Source organism: Artemia sp. Qi Xiang Cuo, chromosome 4, assembly GCF_049724085.1.
Source record: "Artemia sp. Qi Xiang Cuo chromosome 4, ASM4972408v1, whole genome shotgun sequence".
NCBI lineage: Eukaryota > Metazoa > Arthropoda > Branchiopoda > Anostraca > Artemiidae > Artemia > Artemia sp. Qi Xiang Cuo.
In genome coordinates, this window is record NC_142797.1 from 26,475,533 (window position 1) to 26,499,222 (window position 23,690).

General features: G+C 32.5%; 1 protein-coding gene and 1 long non-coding RNA gene across 4 annotated transcripts in view; one reads left to right on the forward strand and one right to left on the reverse strand.

Annotated features, from left to right (window-relative positions):
- The window catches only part of nudC (nuclear distribution C, dynein complex regulator), a 69,554-nt gene that overhangs the window by 2,324 nt on the left and 43,540 nt on the right, over positions 1–23,690 (forward strand). The gene's annotated exons all lie outside the window — the stretch shown is intronic.
- Positions 4,406–11,674, reverse strand: LOC148952943 (uncharacterized). The gene is made up of 3 exons (XR_016141688.1): positions 11,544–11,674; positions 8,504–8,569; positions 4,406–4,631 (listed from the first exon to the last, which is right to left on the reverse strand). It is a non-coding gene; the product is annotated as an uncharacterized LOC148952943 (long non-coding RNA).

A 23,690-nucleotide genomic window follows, 5' to 3' on the forward strand; every position in this document is an offset into this window, starting at 1 on the left:
CAGCAATTAAGTACTATTTGAAAGATAAAGATGGCTTTAAACAATTGTTTGCCTGTTATTTCAAGCAAATTTATGGTCCTATGTAAATTCTAAATTCTTGGTCAGTCTTCTTAAGACCATAGGCGGGTGTGCCTTGTTTGCCTCTCATTACAGGCAATCTAACAGTCTTATGTCAATTTTAAATTCTTAATCAGCATGCCTGAGACCCTAGGCAGGCATGCCCTTCCAAAAACCTAACAAACAAGTATGTGTCCAATAAGAGAGGCATGCATACGTCTTAGGTTTCTCTGTCTACAATTAGCCATGTCATGATGCAACCTACTGCAAAATACTTGATAACTTCAATTACTCTCAATTATTTGGACTATGTCTTGGCTTTTCTCTGTCTACAATTAGTCCAAGTAATAGAGAGGCAAATGTTTAAATGGCTGGGGCATGGGTAAATGGCAGGAGTATGCATGACTCTCTTATTGGACACATACTTTTTTGTTAGTTTTTGGAAAGTCATGCCTTCCTAGAGTCTCAGGCATGCTGACCAAGAATTTAAAATTGACATAAGAATTGAAATTATCAATTATTTTGCAGTAGGTTGCATCAAGACATGGCTAATTGTAGACAGAGAAAAGCCAAGACAGATAGTCCAAGTAATTGAGAGGCAAATATTTAAATGGCTCAAAGTAGAACTGAGGTTTTACAAAACAATGGCTTATTAGTAAAACTGAGGATTGGGTTTTGATAGAATGGCAAAAACAAATGCAGCAATCGTTGTATTCCTAGGTGATATACCAAACTACAACAAAAACCATGAAATTCTTCAATTCAGTTCTTAAATTGGAATTATTACTGTACAATATGCCAAAAGTTTCTATTAATCAGGTTTTCATGTTGACTTCTGTTTCATCCATATTTTTAAATTATATTTTTATCCAACTGTTTCCATTGTTAAAAATGATGTGATGATGTAGACAGAGTTAAGAATAAAATGCCTGTTAGTGAACAGATGTGATTGTTGAAGCAGTGAGAAACAATGGATAAACATGTTCCCTAGGGCTATATCTTGCCTCATTAGAGTGTGGGGATAGGGTATGCAATTGTCATGACATTAAACATTATATTTGGGGGAAATATTACTCTTTTGTTATTACCTTAAATTGCACTTGGTAGCAATAGGGTGAATCCTGTGTCCACCAGCTTCAGTGGTGATAGTTGGTCTGCTATGGGGTCCCAAGCAGTGGTCCATGGACCACTTATTATAGTATTTCCTAAGGAAGAAGCCATAGACAAGAATGTTACCTTTTGTTTGCCATTTAGTACTCTTTGCAGATAGAGTAATCACTGCCATCACAATTGCATATCAGCCTCTTTCTCCCAATGTGGTCAGGCATAGCCCTAGGCTATATGCATAACTTTGCTGATTCTGAGTTCACCACTATTGCTGTTGTATTTAGCCTAATGCAAAACTTTCCGGGATTTCTAGAATTTTAAACTATGCCCTGATAAGGTTTCTTGAAGTTTTTCTTTAAAGGGCACAAATCATTAAATAACTTAGACAAACTTTTTGTTATAAAAGAGAAAATTTCAGAAATAGATCTAAAGCATATACAAGGCTCAATGAAGAGTTTTGAGCTCCTAATTTATAAATAATATAAATCCTAATTTATATGGTTTCAAAGAATTTGGTCAAATCCATCTTAAATTTAGAGGGAAAAAAATCCAATGTCAAATAGTTCATGGTAATAAAGTGTAAAGAGCAACTTGGCCCATAGTTACTGAAGCTCTAAAAAACCAGTAAATCAAAGATTGTTTTTTTTTATGCTGATTCCAAATATATAATATTCATTTATTTTAATGTTACCCATCAAAAGCTGCAACCCTGAAAAAATTTGTCTGATTTTGAGGAGGGGGGGGGGGGAATTCACTCTATCAGAGGACTCTGCTGTAGAGGTTTCAAAGGTCTATCTACAAAAATGTGGAATTTAGTAATTTTTGGAGGTTATTGGTTAGAACCAAAGGTCTTAGAAGATAGGGAGAGGGCTCATTTGAATGGAAATCAAAAGTTTTAGTTTCCTTTTTAAGCAACCAAAATGATTGGAGGGTACCTAGCCCCCTCCCATGCCACTTTTTTCCCCATAAGCATCCAATCAAAATTTTAGGATAACTGTTTTATGGGAGGGAAGAGAATTTCCTGGCATGATTTGACAACCAGTTGGAAATTAAATAAAATAACAAAGTTTTTGCAAATGAAAGTAAGAAGCAACCTTAAAACTTAAAACCAACAAAATTATTCCTGCTGCCCCTTCTTCAGCCCTCGCTCTTCATGCTAAAGTTTGACCTTTTGTCACAATTTTTAAGAAATTGTGCTCAAGAGTAAGGGCCCTTGAATTTGAATGAGAAGTATTTTGAAGAGCTTTAATACTTAGCACAAAGAGCAAGGGTTGGGGAAGGGGTAGTCTCCCTCACACACATAATAATTTCTCTTCATTTTTAGTTTTAATGTTGCTTCTTACTTTCAGCTGAAAAAACTTGTTCTTTTGTATATTTAATGACTTAAATCCTACCTAAATCTTTAAAATTATGGTTCCAAAAATGAGATCAAAGAATAGTAGACTAAACCAATGAATACTAAATCAATGTGTTTTCACTGAAAATGGACCCATCTCGAATGGAATTTCCTAAGCCTTAAAAATAGGGAAGGAGTAAAGATAGGACTTGAATACACCTTTCCAGGTATAATTTAGGCTCTGAAGTCATTCTCCTAACCCAACAACGTTCCAAGATAGCAAAAGGCCCCTTATCCAAAATTTTATCAGTGATTAGCATATTTAAAAGCAATGTTAAAAGGGGCATCAAGTAGCATATTCCTCTTTTAGCTAGTAGAATTATTTTAACATTAAAACATTTGTGTATGTTTTTAATTTAAAAAGAAATGGGTTATTTCAATTCTTTTAAAATTCAAAAAATGTATATTATTTGTATTGTATTGGATTAACACAATGCTTCTTGACTACTGAGGTCTTTGTGTCAACCCTACAGTATGTTGCTACAACCAAGGTTTGGGTCCTGTATTACCAAGCCAAGGTTAAACCTATATACCATGGACTATATAGGACCATACACTATTTTGAGGTTCATTCATTGAAGAATTTGAAAGTTTATGACCTTTTTATTTGAAGTGCTGCCATATAATTTTTAATTACTCCAAAGTAGATGTCATCAATGTTGCATAATTCTGGACTCCTAAACTTGTATTTTAGTGTTGTATTTAATGATAGATAGCATTCAGCACTGACATTGTCTTATAAAAGAAGGGTCTTAAATTCTGTAACTAAGAAGAATAAACATATAATTGAAAGAGCTAAAAAGATGCTTAGGTATTTATAATGCTGATAAGGTATGAGGAGGGGATGCAATTGCAATGGGAATTCCACATTTGCAATGTGGAAAAAGTGTTGAAAAGCAAATTGGATGGTTGGTTTATATTTCAGTAAACATATTAATACAAAAACCGTAAATTTACTGCAGTATATATCTCCAGACCCCCCCCCCCCCATCCAAAGGATAATGACCTTGCATGAACACAGTTAAACTTTGGGTTATATATACAAAAAAAAACAAAAAACACAACAGACCTGTAGCACAAATGACCCACAAAAAGGAGTGCGTGGATGTAATGCCTTTGCTAAATCCTAACTCCTCTGGTTTGAAAAAAATGGATAAAGGATTGCTAATTGTTTCCCTGAACCATTCCTCCCCCATTGCCTGGGTATAACCCAAGACTGTATACAAAAGTTTAATGATTTTTTATTCATATTTTTTGCACTTATTTCTCATCAGCTGTCACACCAACTTGAAAACATGAAAAAAAAAAACAAAAAAAAACTGAGAAATCTGCAATTACTTGCTGTAGAGATAAGTTCAAAAATAATGGAGGAGGAGGAGGCTGAGATACAATTATAATAGTAGCAGTAGTAACAGTGTTAAATTGGGCATTAAATAACATATTTTTTGTTTGTTTTCTGATCTCTGTGTTACAACAGAATATGAGTTATAAATTGCTATCGAATATTTGTTGCTACCTAAGAAACAATTTATGCCAAATGAAGAAAAATTTCTTGACATGGGTAATCTGATTTTAACTGGAAACACTGCCTTTTCTTGTTTCTCCCTTATTGTGAGAGGGAGAGTTTTGAATTATGTTTCCGTATATTTAAATTACAGTAATTTTTCCAATATGTAAAAGGATACATTTTTCCTATCTGCAACTATACTTCATGTTCTGCTTTTAAAAGGACTGTTGTTAATAAACAACCTATTTTGGACAGCTAAGTCTATAGGAACAACTCAGGTCTGTTTGGTAGAGACTGACTTGTATTTTCTGATAGTTACTTTTCTTGATGATAACAAATTACATACACATAATTTTATTTTTATATGTTTACTACAAATCAGAAAGAGAATCAAATACAAATATGAATATAAGGACATAAAAGGAAAACACTTGTTTATTAATTATATATTCTTCAAATGCACCATTTATTTATTGCATAAGCATTGTTTGCATGTGCATGCATTGCAGCAGTTGTTTGCGCCAACACAGCAATCACTTTCTTTACAGCAGCCACTTTCCATGCCTGAAAAAATGGCTTCATAATTATCCTATCAAATCATTTATGCAGATAATAAAAAAAAAACACAAAAGAAATTATCTTTTTGGTTTATAAAACATAATGCAAATGAATTGATTTTTGGCTATAGATCATGTCACTTATCAGATCCTATAGAGCAGAATAAATATCCTTTGGTCAGTACAATTCCCCTGATTTCAGAGAGACAAAAGTCTTTTCTTTTATTCGCAATGATCTATGATATTGATGGTTTTTTTTTAAATTGTGTTTGAATCGTGTTCTTCTTGGGTCTGTAAGCAAAGGTTTTTTGTCCTTTTTAGGCAAGGAGGAATTATGTATGCCTTCAAAAACTCTGTTGTTGAATTCTTGGTAACAATAAACAAAGAAAACAATATGTTGATTTATCTTACAGTTCTATGTCCACTTGCTCTGATTTCTTTTGTTGGGATGTTCATTGTCCCAATGCATGCTTGTTCCAGCGTTATTTTTGTAGTTTTGTGTTTTTGTAAAAATGGTATGCTTTTGTCATTCATAGACAAGTATTTTCCATTGGAATGAGCAAGTTATTTTCAATCTATATCTGAGTCCCACCATGGTTACATTTGTCAATAAAAACCATGATTTATGAGTGATATGTGTTTTTAGTTTATTTTTATGTCACACTTGTGCTACAGAAATGGAGAATTGAAATAGCGTAAAATTGGTTTGAAGTTTTTGTTACTATAAATTGCAGCTTGGATTCATCAAGGATTTCTCCTTGTGAAGCTCCAGAGTTAATGATTGAAGTTGTTTTCTATGTTATTTAGTTTTTTATGCTATGCTATTTTATGAACAGCAATTTGTTCCATACTATTGCCTACTAAAGCTATGTCTTTGTATCTTTTGCCAGGTTTATCATACAGATGGAATAACTACTGTTCTCCACTTACCCCATTTGTCCCCTTTATCAATCCCAGTAGACACACAGACTCCAATTTTGACCCCCAAAAAGTATTAAAAAGGTACCTTCACTAGCTGCTCTTGATTCCCTAAATTTTTCTTAAGCAGTGCCAAGAGTCTTAATTTCAAGAACCTTGAAATTAAGACACCTTGTCTAAAATTCATAATTAAGTCATAACTGCTATTTAAAAAATACAAACCCAAAACTGACAAGTGTTAACAACTAATACTTTTTTCCCATCTTGTCAAACTATGACCAGAAAACATCTTTTTGATAAGAAAGGTGCTGATATTTTTCTTTTGTCAGTTATAGATTATATACAACTCACACCAGGAGCGTCATGTTGGGGGTGTGTGTGCCACCCCCCCTCCCTCCCCCACCCCAACGTGACGCCCCTGATGTGAGTTTTCAGCCAGTTGGTACAATTTTGGAGCAAAGAACCACTATTTTACTGGCTCATTTTTTTTTATTATTAGGTAAATTGGCTGATGGAAAAATATGAAGTGAAATCAATGAAAGAACATCAGTCTCTGCTGGTAAAAAAATGAAGTGGAGTTAATAGCAATATCACCCAGATCAGTTGGTGAAAATGACCAGCCGTTCGATAACATTTGCTGCCCCCCCCCCAAAATGACTAGTGACACCTCTGACTCACAGGTGTATTCCATGTTAATCACCCTTTGATGAAATAATATGGGGCGTGTTTGATCTTCTAATCTAACTACGTCCTTTCAACCTAATAATTCTATGCAGTTTCTATTGCTCACCAACCATGAAACTGCTGACAGAAGAGATTTTATCAAATATTTATTCTAGTTTTGACATGTACAGTCAAAATACCCAAACAATGGAATTTTAATGTTAGGTGACACAAATGAAATGACTAAAAACTTGGTTTTACCTCTAGCAAGTTTAACTTGAAACAAATCTGTACTCTGTCTCACTTGGAGGCAGTTACCACTCCAGTGTACTCTGATCTCTTGTTGCTAGCTAAGAGGCAAGTAACCTTTGGCAACCTCTAATCAACTCAAGACTTTATAGTTTTGGCTCTTGGGTTACCACTGAAAATTGGTTTCCTGTTTATCCTACAATTGATGTTGACAAAAAGGTTTTCTCGATTCAAAATTTATTAGGGAGTAATTTTGAGTCCCATTTTCTGCAGAAAAAAAGTTTACAAAGTGCTTTAATGATAAACCTTGTTAGTGAAGTTTTTTTAATAGACTTAGAACAAAAAAGGTAAATATTTTATAGCAAGGCTGAATATTACAGAAGCTAATTGTCTAATCAAGTTTCTGATGGAAAAAACAAAATAGAAAATCTGCTTCTCTGTTCTACAAAAAAGGTTCACAATATACACTTTAATAAGCCTAATCAATGAGATAAAAATCAAAGAGATATATGGAAAGCACACCCTAAATCATCTCTCTGAGCTACTTAATAAGATTACTAATGATTTGTACTTGTATTTCGCTTTAGTTTGACCCCCCCCCCCCCTGTTTCAGTGGACCAAATCCTACTATTCCTCCCTTTTTCATTGCCCCAATTTCTCCCTTGAATATTAAAAAAGAAATTTAAGAGCTTAGAAAGTAAAGTAATGTCTCTTGGAAATCCCAATCGATTTAATCAAAAAGTTCAAATTTTTTTGAAGTTTTAACAACAAAATTACAAGATCTGTTAGATTCCCAAATATCTTTCAACAAAGAAATCTACTACTCTGAGTTTTGGCAAGTGTGCACTGTTATGTACCAGTTTTTTTCAAGATTATATAAAGGATTTATTTGCTATTCACTGAAAGTTAGAATCATTCCTGGCATTGACGTTAGCCAATTTGGTATTTTAAGCAAACTTCTACCACCTATTACATTTATCCACTGGGTTCAGACCATCTTAAACAGTCCAGAAAAGCCAAATCTTTGGCTCATCCTTGTCTTAGTTGACCTACAAAAAGCTTTTGACTTTATCAACCACAGCATCCTCGTTCACTTGTTGCTGAACAACCTTAACTTGACTCTCTTTGTAAATATTGCAATATTATTCCCCTCGATTAAACCACAAAAGTTAAAATGCAAAAATATATCCCTGGACCCTCTTCCCATGGGCGCCCATACGGGGGGGGGCGCCCCCCTTGGCTGAATGATGTTGCCTTATTTTTATATTTTTGTTCTGAGATTTCTATTATATAGCATTAAAAGTGTCAATTAGACGAGGTTTGCCCCCCCCTGGAATTCAGCTTATGGGCACCCATGCCTCGTCCTATTTATTGTCTTTTAAATTCCTCAGGGAACTTTATTCAGACCACTTTCATTTCTAAAATGAAAGTGAAAGAAAAATTTTTAAATTTGTTGTTTTTTTATTTTGACGCTTTTTTTTATTGATTTTATGTCGACGTGAAAAGTGAATCGGCTCTCTCAAAAGTTTTGGGCGCATTTTTGAAAAATATAATATTATGTTGTCCTGTTTAATAAGGCACCTTTGAATTACCACTTACCCTCTTGAGCGCTATTAAGTACAAGCGATCCTTGGATTCAATCTTTGGACATCCTGAGAACATATTCAAGCTGTTTTAGCTCCCGTTTCTTAATCCTTTTCCCCTTGATTTGACCTCTATACTTTTGTCTTTGAATGCCTTCACCTTTTTGTTGGGTGTATAGATTCAGTAGGCATCTTGAGTATTTGCGTAATATAGTTTATCAATAGGGAAGAAAAAATAGATAATTGATTGTAAAACCATTAAACTGAGTCTTTACTTATAGCCCGGGGCGTAGCTCCAGCATTTTCATTGGGGGGGGGCGGGCAAGTGGGGTTCACGTCCAGAGAGTCAAGAGGCATGGGCTTAATAAAACTTTTGTTTCTCTAAATTATTGGGGGGCCAATTCCCCCCCCCCTTAAACGACGCCACTGCTTATAGCCTAATTTAGAGGAAAACAAGACAACTTACATTTAGCTTTAGCGCAGCAATCTGTATTTGTACTGCAATTACAGGGGTTGCACTTGCATGCTGGATCTAAAAATAAAAGAGTTAACACTAAAAATTGTATAGAATCTACAATATCATATATCATGTTTGAAAGTAAAACAAGTGACTGTCTAGAATTTGTACGGCCCTTTTCTTCATTTTTTTCTGCCATACAGTTTTGTAAGCTAGTACGGAATAGGGTAAGCGAAGATGAAGAAGATGGCCTTCTTTCTTTTTCGGGTTTGAACAAATTTAAAGTTGCATAGCACATCTCTTTTGGAAGTTATAGAACAAAGCATAAAACATCTAGATTTGTGCTTAACACAAAGGCAGGAATCTTTTTCGGGATGAGGGAGGGGATTGTAAATAAAAGAAAACAAAAAGGGGGCTTAAATGGAAAATAAAGGTGATTACAGGACATACTGTAAGAATTTTGACGCTTTGATGGATGCCCGTAAACTATAGATTATTTCCTGATCATTATTATTATTTTGCTTCAGCAAGTCTCAAAAGAGCACAATTGAAAAAAATTAATTTATCGAGGCTAGACCGCTGTGGACAGATAATACTAGTCAGTCCGTCTTTAACAGTGTTGTTTTAGCGCTATATAGTAGACATTCATTGTTCACTTTGTCCAATTTATTACCCCAGAAGACCCTGTAGATAAATACTTTTGTATGTACCATTGTGAATTGTGTTAGATTTATTGATTGAAGAAGAGGACGAAGAAAAGCTAAAAGTTACGCAATTGAATTTAATTATTTTGCTGATTAATTCTTGTATAAACTTTTGATAAATGTGGATTTATGTCGTTTTTAAACAGCTATTTTGTTACAATTATTTTGCAAATGTTAGTGTCATAATTGAAAAAAAAAAAAAAAAATGGTGGCGATCTTTGACTTTGTCAGGGCTTGCTTTGGGGGTTAGGAGGGGTTCTGGGCAAAATATTTTTGCTCGTGCTCTCGACGATTCTGATTGCTAACGATTGTCACGATTTCCGGGCTTGAACTTGAGCTTGTAAACCTAACTTTACAATAATTTAGTATTCTAAAACTAAAATATTAAATAAATTGCTTCAACTTTTCAAAAATTTAACTATTTTCTCAATTTGTGAGCTGGGATATTATGAATAAGTGAAGGAAATTTAACGGGCTTTTAGCTCCCTTTTATTAATGGAGCTTCTTAGCTTTCCCCCCTACATAATTAATTACTACTACTCTTACTACTAATAACTCACCGCAGCACCAAACCGCCTGAGGTCGATACAGCTACTTACGCTCTTCCTCCATCCCATCTATACAACGCCTCCCTCTTTACGCCCTCCCAGAAAGCTCCCATTTCCCTTTAATAAGTTCCCTCTAAACAAGTGAAATTCCACTTAAATGGGTTATATATATATATATATATTTTATTCATCTTTATTTATTGTGATCCGACATTATTCGCAGTACCAACTTGATTGCTGCCCCCACTCTAAAGAATTTTGAAGCAGAGACCTTCAAACTATCAAGGAGGCACACTTGTGCCTCTATAAAGAGGCGACCCACCACAATGTTAAGCGATTTCAGGTCCTAGAGGTCGCAGAGAGACGGCGGTAATCGCATTTTGTAGCCCAAGCTCAAACTAAGAAACTTGCAAAATTTCATCCTCCTCCGACTTTATCTTCATGGGGTAAACTGGGCCGGAAGTTTGGACCCTCCCACCACAGCCCCCCTTTAACGTTGTCCGACTGGGCTGAAATTTAGAGGTTAAGCTTTCCTAGGGCCCGGGAGCTTATCCTCGAAATTTCAGCTCAATCCGATCACTGCTTCCCTGTTTTCAAAAACCAAATATAGCCACTTAAAATTCATCATCATTTCTTTTTTTTTCTTAGCCACGCCTACAGGCCACAGTTGGCAACGGATCCGGTTGAATGAGGACTCATTCGAAGCAGAATTCGACCTGTTAGGGCCTTTTGATATTTTCAGACCGAAAAAATTATCCCCCGAATTTACATTTACGAAAAACCTTAGTTTTTTTCAAAGGTTAGACATGCTTTGTTATGAAAATATCTGCGCGTCAATTTTCATAACAAAGCATGTCTAACCTGTTTATATGTATTATTTGAAAAAAAATTACGTTTTCTAAAGAGTTAAAGAGGCTGAGTTACAAGGTCAACCCTGAAAACGTACAGGGATTAGGAGGCACAGTTGGGGGGGCTGTTAAAGAGGCTGAGTCACAAGTTCGAACCTTAAAACGTACAGGGATTAGGAGGCACCCTGTACGACGTGATTTGAGTATTCAGGAATTAAAAGCCTTAACACAAGAATGTTCAAGAGCGGGGGGTTTGGGGGCGGCAGCCCCCCAACTTCAACTCCTGACACGATCAGCTAACAGTTAGTCAAGCAATAATAAGTAATAAACTGTACAAAAACGTGCAGAAATTATTTGAAAAAAACTACGTTTTCTAAAGAGTTAAAGAGGCTGAGTTACAAGGTCGAACCTTAAAACGTACAGGGATTAGGAGGCAAAGTTGGGGCTGCCGCCCCCAAACCCCCGCTTTCGCAGCCTTTAAATAAAAAAAAAATTAAACTGAAAGTAAGGAGCGACATTAAATCTTAAAACGAACAGAAATTATTCCGTATATGAAAGAGGCTGTGCCCTCCTCAACGCCTCGCTCTTTACGCTAAAGTTTTTATTGTTTAAAAAAGAGTTGTGAGAAAGTCAAACTTTAGCGTAAAGAGCGAGGCGTTGAGGAGGGCACAGCCTCTTTCATATACGGAATAATTTCTGTTCGTTTTAAGATTTAATGTCGCTCCTTACTTTCAGTTAAAATTTTTTTTTTTATTTAAAGGCTGCGAAAGCGGGGAGTTTGGGGGCGGCAGCCCCCAACTGTGCCTCCTAATCCCTGTACGTTTTAAGGTTCGACCCTGTAACTCAGCCTCTTTAACTCTTTAGAAAACGTAGTTTTTTTCAAATAATTGGTATATATATAGGCATATCATTATACATAGACTTGTTCATAATCTCATTAGGTGCATACCTTTGCATTTTGGTCCATCCATTTTCCCTTCTTATGTAGCTTGTATACTTCCTCGGTCAAATGCTGTATTGCTGAACTGACCTCCTAATTTGAGCGGTTGCTTTTTATCTATTTTCTGTAAACGAATGCCGTATTTGCAGATAGTTTAGAAACAAGTGTTCCGCGACGAATTTCTTCAAAGATAGTGTGTTCCTTAGTTTTCTTTGTGTGTCGTGACGAATGCCGTTAAAGCTGCAAAAGGAAGAAAAATATATTTATTTTAACATTATTTCAATGCTGCAAAAGGAAGAATGTAGATCATACTCAAAGTGTCTGATTTTCAAGAGCCTTATTTTCAGGCCACCCACATCCAAGTCGGAGTTCGACACGGATTGTGCTACACGGATTCTGGCACGTTATAATTTTCAGGAACCCGTGCCCCACATGCTTGGAACTCGTAAGACGGAAACGATTAAAAGTGTTGCTGTGTTGAACACGGAGAACCTGAAAGCGATTTTTTTTTCAAACCTGCTCAAAATACACTTCAAACCCGGTGCCTGAAAACACAACTAAGGAAAATTGTTTTGAACATGTGAACATGTTCACACAACTGTTTTGAACATGTGAGCCTGGTTTTCAGGCCACCCACATCCAGCACGGAGTTCGACACAGGTTTTGTAGATTATCGTTTTGAGTGCCGTGTTCAACACGGTGAATGTCTTCTCAGAACCCGTGTTCAACCGGTTCTAGGCGTGTAACCCCACTGGCGATTCACCCCCCTCCCGGAAAATACCTCTCTGGAAAATACACCCCATGCGGGAAACACCCCCTGGAAAGTACCCCCACGGAAAATACCCCCCCCCCCCTCGTGGAAAATAAGATTTTTCAAATTTGAGAATTTTATGTCTGCATGCAAGATGTGTTTGGTACAATTATTCTGCATATTAGATAGATAGATAAAGAAGTGTATTTTAAAGCCAAATCGGCCATGAACATAGTTAAATAACATAACTGAAAGGCACAAATAACATAAACTTTGATCAGCGATCTTCATAAAACGCTTAAATGAAACACTACATTAACATAATAATAGTAGGCTACTTAATACTTGGAAAAATGGTCATCCAAAAAAAAAACATTTAGCATATGGAAAAAATACTTAAATAAAACATTACATTTACTTTATACTGGGATTTTCTTCTTTTCTTTTTTAATTTTTTTTTTACAAAATTTCCAGATACCTCGCTATTCTTCTGTATTTTTTTAGTGGCCATATCTAGAAAGAATTGTTTCCTGACTTCAAACTATCCAAATACTTTACCCCCCCCCCCTTATCTCCAAATATATAGCTCAAATTATATATTTCCCATATATTCTATCACTTTTCTTTGTCTTATCTCCCCACCCCCTGGAAAATACCCCTCCGAAAAATACACCCCCTGCGGACCCCCCCCCCCCCCCCGGAAAGTACCCCCCACGGTAAATAAGGCTTTTCGAATTTGAGAATTTTATGTCTGCATGCAAGATGTGTTTGTTACAATTATTCTGCATATTAGATAGATCGATAGAGGAGTGTATTTTAAAGCCAAATATACGGCAGTAGTATCCATCTTTTGAATTCTGGGCCTTTATGTTCCTTCCGGTTTTTCTGGTAGGTAATTCTATTCTACAGGGGCATTACACCCTTTCAAAGAGATTTACGCAATTAATTAAACCTGTATTATAAAACCAGCGCGTCTTGTTTCGAGTTTTAACGGACAAGTTTTTGAAAAGCACAGTTTTTTTTTCTTGTTTAGCATTTGCAAAAAAGGGGTAATTAGTGAGTGGAATATTTTTTAATGCTTTTACAATCGGAGATGTTTGATTAACCTTTGCAAAAAAAAGGGGGTAATGGGATTTGTGAATTGGAGGAGATGCCATGATTATGTACTGTATAATACACAAGTGATGTTTTGGAGCGTATTATCAATGTAACGAGAAATGACTGAAATGTGTTTTGAGGGAGCGGGGGTGCTTGGTGGGTGGAGGTGCATGCGCGTTCAGTTACAGGGGGTCCAGGTACCAGGGGGTTTCGGTTATACCGGGGGTCAGGTCCACGGGGGGTCAGGTGCCAGGGGGTTGAGTTAAATGGGGATTGAGTTCCACGAGAGTAGTGCTTTGTCGTGGTTTAGCTTGTCACAGTTTTACAAGAGCTTTACGGGGATTGAGAGACTCAGTTGCCGGATTCCGTGTAGTTTTTCTTTACTTGGTGGTCAATAAAAACGAAATTTTTATTTTAAATAAGTATTTTTTCTATATTTTAAAATAGAATTAAGTGGATTGAGAGACACAGTTTCCAAAGTACGTTTTATTTGCCTAAACGATTAGGAAATAATATAAGTAAATTTAGGTTTATTTTCTTATTTGTTTTAACAAAAATTATAGATATAATTGGATTGAGAGTATAAGTTGCCTGACTCCGAGTAGTTTTTCTTTACTTTGTGGTCATTAAAAACGAAATTTTTGTGTTAAATAAGTATTTTTTGTATCTTTTAAAAGAGCTTTACAGTGTTTGAGAGACTCAGTTGCCTAATTCCGTGTGGTTTTTCTTTACTTGGTGGTCATTAAAAACGAAACTTGGTGGTCATTTGTTGTATCTTTTAAAAGAGCTTTACAGGGTTTGATAGACTCAGTTGCCTAATTCCGTGTGATTTTTCTTTACTTGGTGGTCATTAAAAACAAAATTTTCGTGTTAAATAAGTAGTTTTTTTATCTTTTAAAAGAGCTTTATGGGGATTGAGAGACTCAGATGCCGGTTTCTGTGTAATTTTTCTTCTCATGGTAGTCATTAAAAAAGAAATTTATGTGTTAAATATGTAGTTTTTGGATCTTTTAAAAGAGCTTTACGGGATTGAGAGACTCAGTTGTCAATGTCTGCGAGATTTTTGTTTACGTAATGGTCATTAAAAATGAAATTTTTGTGTTAAATAAGTAGTTTTTGTATCTTTTAAAAGAACTTTACGGGGATTGAGAGACTCAGTTTCCTGATTCCGTCTGTATTTTATTTACTTGATGGTCATTAAAATAGAAATTTTTTTGTTAACTCATAAGTTGTTTGATCTTTTATAAGATCTTTACGGGGATTGAGAGAATCAGTTGACTGATTCAGTGTGGTTTTCCTTTACTTGGCGCTCTTTAAAAAATAAATTTCTGTGTTATATAATTAGTTTTTGTCTACTTTAAAAGACCTTTACAGGGTTTGAGAGACTCTGTTGCCTAATTCCGGGTGGTTTTTCTTTACTTGATGGTCATTAAAAAAGAATTTTTTTTGTTAAATCAGTAGTTTTTGTATCTTTTAAAAGAGCTTTACGGGGATTGAGAGACTCAGTTGCCGAATTCCATGTGGTTTTTCTTTACTTGGTGGTCATTAAAAACGAAATTTTTGTGTTAAATCGGTAGTTTTTGTATCTTTTAAAAGAGCTTTAAGGGGTTTGAGAGACTCAGTTGCCTTATTCCGTGTGGTTTTTCTTCTTGATTTTTCAAAGTTCATTTTGAATTTCTTTCGTCGAAATTCAAGTGTTTTTAGATTTCTGAAGTGACTGTTTGTGGTGGAAATTTTCACAATAACATTCTCTTGATTTTTCAATGCTCATTTTGAATTTCTTTAACTGAATAGCTATTGTTTGAATATATCACATTCGTTTGGTAGCTTTTTAAAAGTTCAAAGTTACTATATTTATAGTGTTCAATGTTAATTTAGAATTTTTTTAGTTGACTTGCAATAGTTGGAATTTTTCAGTGTCACAGTTACATTTTCTTGATTTTTCAAAGTTAATTTTGAATTTCTTTCTTTGAAATACAAGAGTTGTAATATTTCAGTAGTGTTTGGTTGTGATTTACCTTGTCACAGTTACATTTTCTTGATTTTTCAAAGTTCATTTTGAATTTCTTTCGTTGAAATGCAAGAGTTCAACTCTTGGATACACAATACAGAAATTTCATTCAAGAGATTCTGAAAATATTTGTAAGTAAGTAACAAACTCTTTTTGTTTTCACCTCTTGCATATACAGTACAGATACTTCATTCAAGAAATTATGAAAAAACCGCAAGTAAGTAACTTTTTTTTCTCTTTATCAAAAACAATTTTCACTAAGCTACACGATGTAGAAATTTAATTCAAGAAATTAGGAAACAATTCTCAGTAAGTAACAATTTCTTTCTTGAAGTCAACTCATGGATACACAATACGGAAATTTCATTCAAGAATTTCATAACTTAGATACACGATGTAGAAACTTGATTCAAGAAATTATGAAAAAATTCTCAGTAAGTAACAATTTCTTTCTTGAACTCGTCTCTTGGATACACAAAACGGACATTTCGTTCAAGAAATTATGAAAATATTTGTAAGTAAGTAAAAAACTCTTTATTGATTTCACCTCTTGGATATACAGTACAGATACTTCATTCAAGAAATTATGAAAAAATCGCGGGTAAATAACTTTTTTTTGTCTTTATCACAAACAATTTTATCTTAGCTAAAGAATGTAGAATTTTAATTAAATAAATTATTGAAAAATTCTCAGTAAGTAACAACTTCTTTTTGGAAGTCAACTCTTGCATATGCAATACGGAAATTTCGTTAAGGATATGACAAAATTGTAAGTAAGTAGCAAACTCTTTCTTGAATTTACATGTTGGACAAACAAAAAAGACATGTCGTTCAAGAAATTATGACAAAATTCTAATTAAATAACAAACTCTTTATTGTTTTCACGAGTTAGATATACGACCTAGAAATTTAATTCAAGAAATTATGACAAAATTCTCAGTCTAAGTAGCAAATTCCTTCTTGAATTCACTTGTTGGATAGAAAAAAAAAAAAAAAAAAAGACATTTCTTACAAGAAAAATTTTCAAATAAAAAAGAAAGAAACAAAAATATTTGTTTACACTATTTTTTATAAATTTTTTTAAAAAAAAAACATTAAAAAATTAAAAAAATGCTAAGTAAGTAACCATTTCTTTCTTGAATCCAACTCTCGGATACACAATACGGAAATTTAATTAAATAAATTATTAAAATATTTTTATTTAATTAAAACAATATATATTAATTTAACATATATGATTTAATGTAACTATAATTAATTAAATAAATTTTTAAAAAAACTAAAGAAATTCGCTTTTTTTTTTCTTTATCACAAACAATTTTCACTTAGCTAAATGATGTAGAAATTTAATTCAAGAAATTATAAAAAAATTGCAACTAAGTAGCAAATTCTCTCTTGAATTTACCTGTTGGACAAACAAAAAAGATATTTCGTTCAAGAAATTATGACAAAATTCTAATTAAGTAACAAACTCTTTATTGTTTTCAAAAGTTATATATAAGACTTATAAATTTAATTCAAGAAATTTTGAAAAAATTATCATTATAATTACCAAATTATTTCTTGAATTCACCTTTTGTAAAAAAAAAAAAAAAAAAAAAAAAGACATTTAGTTCAAGAAATTATTACAAAATTATTATTAATAAAAAAAATTTATTTTTTTCACGATTTATATATACGATGTATAAATTAAATTCATTAAATTATGAAAAAAATTATCAGTAAGTAACCATTTCTTTCTTTAAGTCAACTCTTGGATACACAATACTGAAATTTCATTCAATAAATTATTAAAATATTTGTAAGTAAGTAAAAAACTCTTTTTTAATTTCACCTCTTGGATATACAGTACAGATACTTCATTCAAGAAATTATAAAAAAATCGCAAGTAAGTAGCTTTTTTTTCTCTTTATCACAAACAATTTTCACTTAGCTACACAATTTAGAAATTTAATTAAAGAAATTAAGAAAAAATTTTCAGTAAGTAACAATTTCTTTCTTGATGTCAACTCTTGGATACACACACAATACGGAAATTTCATTCAAGAAATTAAAAAAAATATTTGTAAGTAAGTAACAAGCTCTTTATTGATTTCACCTCTTGAATATACAGTACAGATACTTCATTCAAGAAACGTGATTAAACAGGGTTTGAAACTACATGCTATGTGGATGCCTTTGCTTGGCACCTTTCCAAACGAGCGGGGAGTCCCCAGAAAACTCCACGTTTTCAACCCTACTGGTTTTTTAGGGACCAATCAGGAGAGATAGGCAAAGTCGACATTGCTTTATTTCATTTTTTCAAGGTTCATTTAGACGCGGTTACGTGCGCGCACGAAACCACGACTAAATGAACCTTAAAAAATGAAATAAAGCTATGTCGACTTTGCATATCTCTCGTGATTGGTCCCTAAAAAACCAGTCTGGTTGAAAACGTGGAGTTTTCGTACTGCTCACTTTTTTGCAGTGTGTAGGGAGCAGTGGGGAAACCCCGTTTGTTTGGATAGATTCAATTCAACGTTAGGAATCGCGTATGCAGTTTCAAAATATGAATAATTATCTTTTATTAATTATGTATATGTAACGTATATTCAAGAGTTGATATCAAGAAAGAGCCTGGTACTTACTTAAAAATGCTTTGTATAGTTTCTTGACTGAACTTTACTTATTATGCGTATCCAAGAGTTGACTTCAAGAAAGAGATTGTTACTTACTGAGAATTTTTCATAATTTCTTGAATTAAATTTCTACATTGTGTAGCTAAGTGAAAATTGTTTGTGATAAAGAGAAAAAAAGCTACTTACTTGCGATTTATTCATAATTTATTGAATGAAGTATCTGTACTTTATATCTAAGATGTGAAACCAATCTTGTTTTTGCTTATTTAATACATTCATTTTAATAATTTCTTGTTTTAATTTTCATTCTTGTGTATCCAAAAGTTAACTTCAAGAAATAAATCGTTCCTTAATGAGAATTTTTTCATAATTTAATGAATTTAATTTCTACATCGTATATCTAACTCGTGAAAACAATAAAGTTTGTTACTTACTAAGAATTTTGTCAAAATTTCTTGAACGAAATGTCTTTTTTGTTTTTTTGTTTATACAACATGTGAATTCAGTAAGGAATTTGCTTCTAATAATGATAATTTTTTCATAATTTATTGAATTAAATTTCTAAATCGTCTATCTAAATAGTTAAAAAAATAAAGAGTTTTTTAATTACTTAGAGTTTTCTCATTATTTCCTGAAAGAATTGTCTTTTTTGTTTGTCCAACAGGTGAATTCGTGAAAGAATTTTCTACTTATTTAAAATTTTTTCATATCTGCGTTAAAGATATGGCTACCTCGCTTAGCTAATATAATATTTTTTGTGATAAAGAAAAAAAAAAGTAACTTATGTGTGATTTTTTCTTGTTCCCTCGAACGAAGTATCTCTGAAGTATATCCAAGAGGTGAAATTAAAAAAAGAGCTTGTTACTTAAATAAAAATGTTTTCACAATCTTACGAATTAAATTTAAGTATTGTGTATCCAAGAGTTGACTTCAAGAAAGAAATGGTTACTTACTGAGAATTTTTTCATAATTTCATGAATTTAATTTCTACATCGTATATTTAACTCGTGAAAACAATAAAGTTTGTTACTTACTCAGAGTTTGTTCATAATTTCTTGAACGAAATGTATTTTTTGTTTTTTTTTGTTTATACAAAAGGTGGATATCAAGAAAGAATTTGCTACTTAGACTGAGAATTTTTTAATAATTTCTTTAATTTAATTTCTACGTCGTATATCTATCTCGTGAAAACAATAAAGAGCTTGTTACTTACTTAGAATTTTGTCATAATTTCTTGAGTGAAATGTCTTTTTTGTTTGTCCAACATGTAAATTCAAGAAAGAGTTTGTTACTTACTTACTATTTTGTCATAATTTCCTTAACGAAATTTCTGTATTGCATATGGAAGAGTTGACTTCCAGACAGAAATTGTTACTTACTGAGAATTTTTCAATAATTTCTTGAATTAAAATTCTACATCATTTAGCTAAGTGAAAATTATTTGTGAAAAAGAAAAAAAAGTTACTTACTTGCGATTTTTTCATAATTTCTTGAATGAAGTATCTGTACTGTATATCCAAGAGGTGAAATCAATAAAGAGTTTGTTACTTACTTACAAATATTTTCATAATTTCTTGAATGAAATTTCCGTATATTGTATATCCAAGAGATGACTTCAAGAAAGAAATTTTTACCTACTTAGTATTTTTTAATAATTTATTTAATCAATTTTATAATTATTTTATATATTTAATTAAATTATTTAATTAAATTTAAATATTTTTTATCCAAGAGTAGACTTCAATAAATAAATTGTTAATTACTTAGAATTTTTCCTAATTTCTTGAATTAAATTTCTACATCGTGTAGCTAAGTGAAAATTGTTTTTGATAAAGAGAAAAAAAAATTTACTTACTTGCGATTTTTTCATAATTTCTTTAATGAAGTATCTGTATTGTATATCCAAGAGGTGAAAACAAAAAGAGTTTGTTACTTACTTACAAATATTTTAATAATTTCTTAAATGAAATTTCCGTATTGTGTATCCAAGAGTTGAACTCTTGCATTTCAACGAAAGAAATTCAAAATGAACTTTGAAAAATCAAGAAAATGTAACTGTGACAAGGTAAATCACAACCAAACACTACTGAAATATTCCAACTCTTGCATTTCAACGAAAGAAATTCAAAATGAACTTTTAAAAATCAAGAAAATGTTACTTTTACACTGAAATATTACAACTCTTTCATTTCAGCTAAAGAAATTCAAAATGAACTTTGAAAAATCAAGAAAATGTAACTGTGACATGGTAAACCACCACTAAATACAACTGAAATATTCCAACTCCTGCATTTAAACAAAAGAAATTCAAAATGAACTTGGAAAAATCAAGAAAATGTAACTGTGACAAGGTAAACCACAACCAAACACTACTGAAATGTTCCAACTCTTGCATTTCAACGAAATAAAATCAAAATGAAAATTTAGAAATAACCAAAATTTTACGTTTAATATTTAAACCACCACCACACCCACGTGACATAGTCCAACTCTTTCTATTCCATTAAAGCAATTCAAAATGAACTTTGAAAAATCAATAAAATGTAACTGTGACAAGGTAAAACATAACCAAACACTACTGAATTATTCCAACTCTTTTATTTCAATGAATGAAATTCAAAATGAACTTTTAAAAGTCAAGAAAATGTATCTTTGACATGGTAAACCATAACCAAAAACTACTGAAATATTCCAACTCTTACATTAAAACGAAATATATTCAATTGAAATTTGACAAATAAAGAAAATGTAAATGTGACAATGTAAACCACAAGCATACATTATTGAAATAGTCCAACTCTTGCATTTCAACGAAAGAAATTCAAAATGAACTTTGAAAAATCAAGAAAATGTAAATGCACCACAACCAAACACTACTGAAATATTCCAACTCTTGCATTTCAATGAAAGAAATTAAAAATGAACTTTGAAAAATCAAGAAAATGTAACTGTGACAAGGTAAACCACAACCAAACACTACTGAAATATTCCAACTCTTGCATTTCAACGAAAGAAATTCAAAATGAACTTTGAAAAATCAAGAAAATGTAACTGTGACAAGGTAAACCACAACCAAGCACCACTTAAATATTCAAACTCTTGCATTTCAAAGAAGGAAATTCAAAATCAAATTTGAAAAATCAGGAAATTTTAAAAGATAAAATCTAAACCAAAAACAAACACATAAGACAAAAACAATATAATGCATTAAATATAATTAAAGTCAAAATTAAATTTGAAAAATAAATAAATTGAAACTGTTATAAGGTAAATAACAAGCAAATACTAGTGAAATACTCCAACTCTTGTTTTTCAAAGAAATAAATTCAAAATGAACTTTGAAAAATCAAGAAAATGTAACTGTGACAAGGTAAACCACAACCAAACACTACTGAAATATTCCAACTCTTGCATTTCAACGAAAGAAATTCAAAATGAACTTTGAAAAATCAAGAAGAAAAACCACACGGAATCAGGCAACTGAGTCTCTCAAACCCCTTAAAGCTCTTTTAAAAGATACAAAAACTACTGATTTAACACAAAAATTTCGTTTTTAATGACCACCAAGTAAAGAAAAACCACAAGGAATCCGGCAACTGAGTCTCTCAATCCCCGTAAAGCTCTTTTAAAAGATACAAAAACTACTTATTTAACACAAAAATTTCGTTTTTAATGACCATCAAGTAAAGAAAAACCACACTGAATTAGGTAACTGAGTCTCTCAAACCCTGTAAAGCTCCTTTAAAAGATACAAAACTACTTATTTAACAAAAAATTTACGTTTTTAGTGACTCCCAATTAACTAAAAACCATCCGGAATGAGGCAACTGAGTACTTCAAACTCTATAAATTTCATTTAAAATTTACCGAACCAGACCAACAAGGACAAACACTCCTAACTGACACCTGCACCAGAGTCTCTCACACCCCAGAAAGCTCTTTTAAAAGATACAAAAACTACTTATTTAACACAAAAATTTCGTTTTTAATGACCACCAAGTAAAGAAAAACCACACGGAATCCGGCAACTGAGTCTCTCAATCCCCGTAAAGCTCTTTTAAAAGAAAAAAAAACTACTTATTTAACACAAAAATTTCGTTTTTAATGACCACAAATTAAATGAAAAAAACACTGAATTATGAAAATTAGTCTCAAATTAAATTTAAATATCTTTGAAAAGATAAAAAAAATAATGATGTAACACTAAATTTACGTTTTTAATTACCATAAATTAAACAAAAAACACACGTAATCCGGCAACTGAGTCTCTCAATCCCCTTAAAGCTCTTTTAAAATATAAAAAAACTTTTTATTTAACACAAAAATTCCCTTTTTAATGACAATCAATTAAAGAAAAACCACATGGAATCCGGCAACTGAGTCTCTCAATCCCCGTAAAGCTCTTTTAAAAGATACAAAAACTCCTGATTTAACACACAAAAATTTCGTTTTTAATGACCAAAAAGTAAAGGAAAACCACACGGAATTAGACAACTGAGTCTCTAAAACTATGTAAAGCTCTTTTAAAAGATAAAAAAAATGACCACCAAGAAAAGAAAAACCACATGGAATCAGGCAACTCAGTCACTCAAAACCCTTAAAGCTCTTTTAAAAGATACAAAAACTACTTATTTAACACAAAAATCTAGTTTTTAATGACCACAAAGTAAAGAGAAACCACACGGAGTCAGGCAACCGAGTCTCTCCAACCCTTTAAAGCTCTTTTAAAATATACAAAAAATGAACACCAAGTAAAGAAAAACCACACGGAATCAGGCAACTGAGTCTCTCAAACCCCTTAACGCTCTTTTAAAAGATACAAAAACTACTGATTTAACACAAGAATTTCGTTTTTAATGACCACCAAGTAAAGTAAAACCACACGGAATTAGGCAACTGAGTCTCTCAAACCCTGTAAAGCTATTTCAAAAGATAAAAAAAATACTGATTTAAAACAAAAATTTATTTTTTAATGACCACCAAGTAAAGGAAAACCACACAGAATCCGGCAACTGAGTCTCTCAATCCCCGTAAAGCTCTTTTAAAAGATACAAAAATTACTTATTTAACACAAAAATTTCGTTTTTAATGACTACCATGAAAAGAAAAATCACACGGAATTAGGCAACTGAGTCTCTCAATCCCCGCAAAGCTCTTTTAAAAGATACACGAAATACTGATTTAACATGAAAAATTAGTTTTTAATTACCATCAAGTAAAGAAAAATCACACGGAAATAGGCAACTGAGTCTATCAATCACCGTAAAGCTCTTTTAAAAGATACAACAAATGACCACCAAGTTTCGTTTTTAATGACCACCAAGTAAAGAAAAACCACACGGAATCAGGCAACTGAGTCTCTCAAACCCTGTAAAGCTCTTTTAAAAGATACAAAAACTACTTATTTAACACAAAAATTTCGTTTTTAATGACCACCAAGTCAAGGAAAACCACACGGACTGAGGCAACTGAGTCTCTCAAACCCCTTAAAGCTCTTTTAAAACATACAAAAACTACTTATTTAACACAAAAATTTCGTTTTTAATGACCATCAAGTAAAGAAAAACCACAGGGAATTAGGCAACTGAGTCTCTCAATCCTAGTAAGGCTCTTTTAAAAGATACAACAAATGACCACCAAGTTTCGTTTTTAATGACAACCAAGTAAAGAAAAACCAC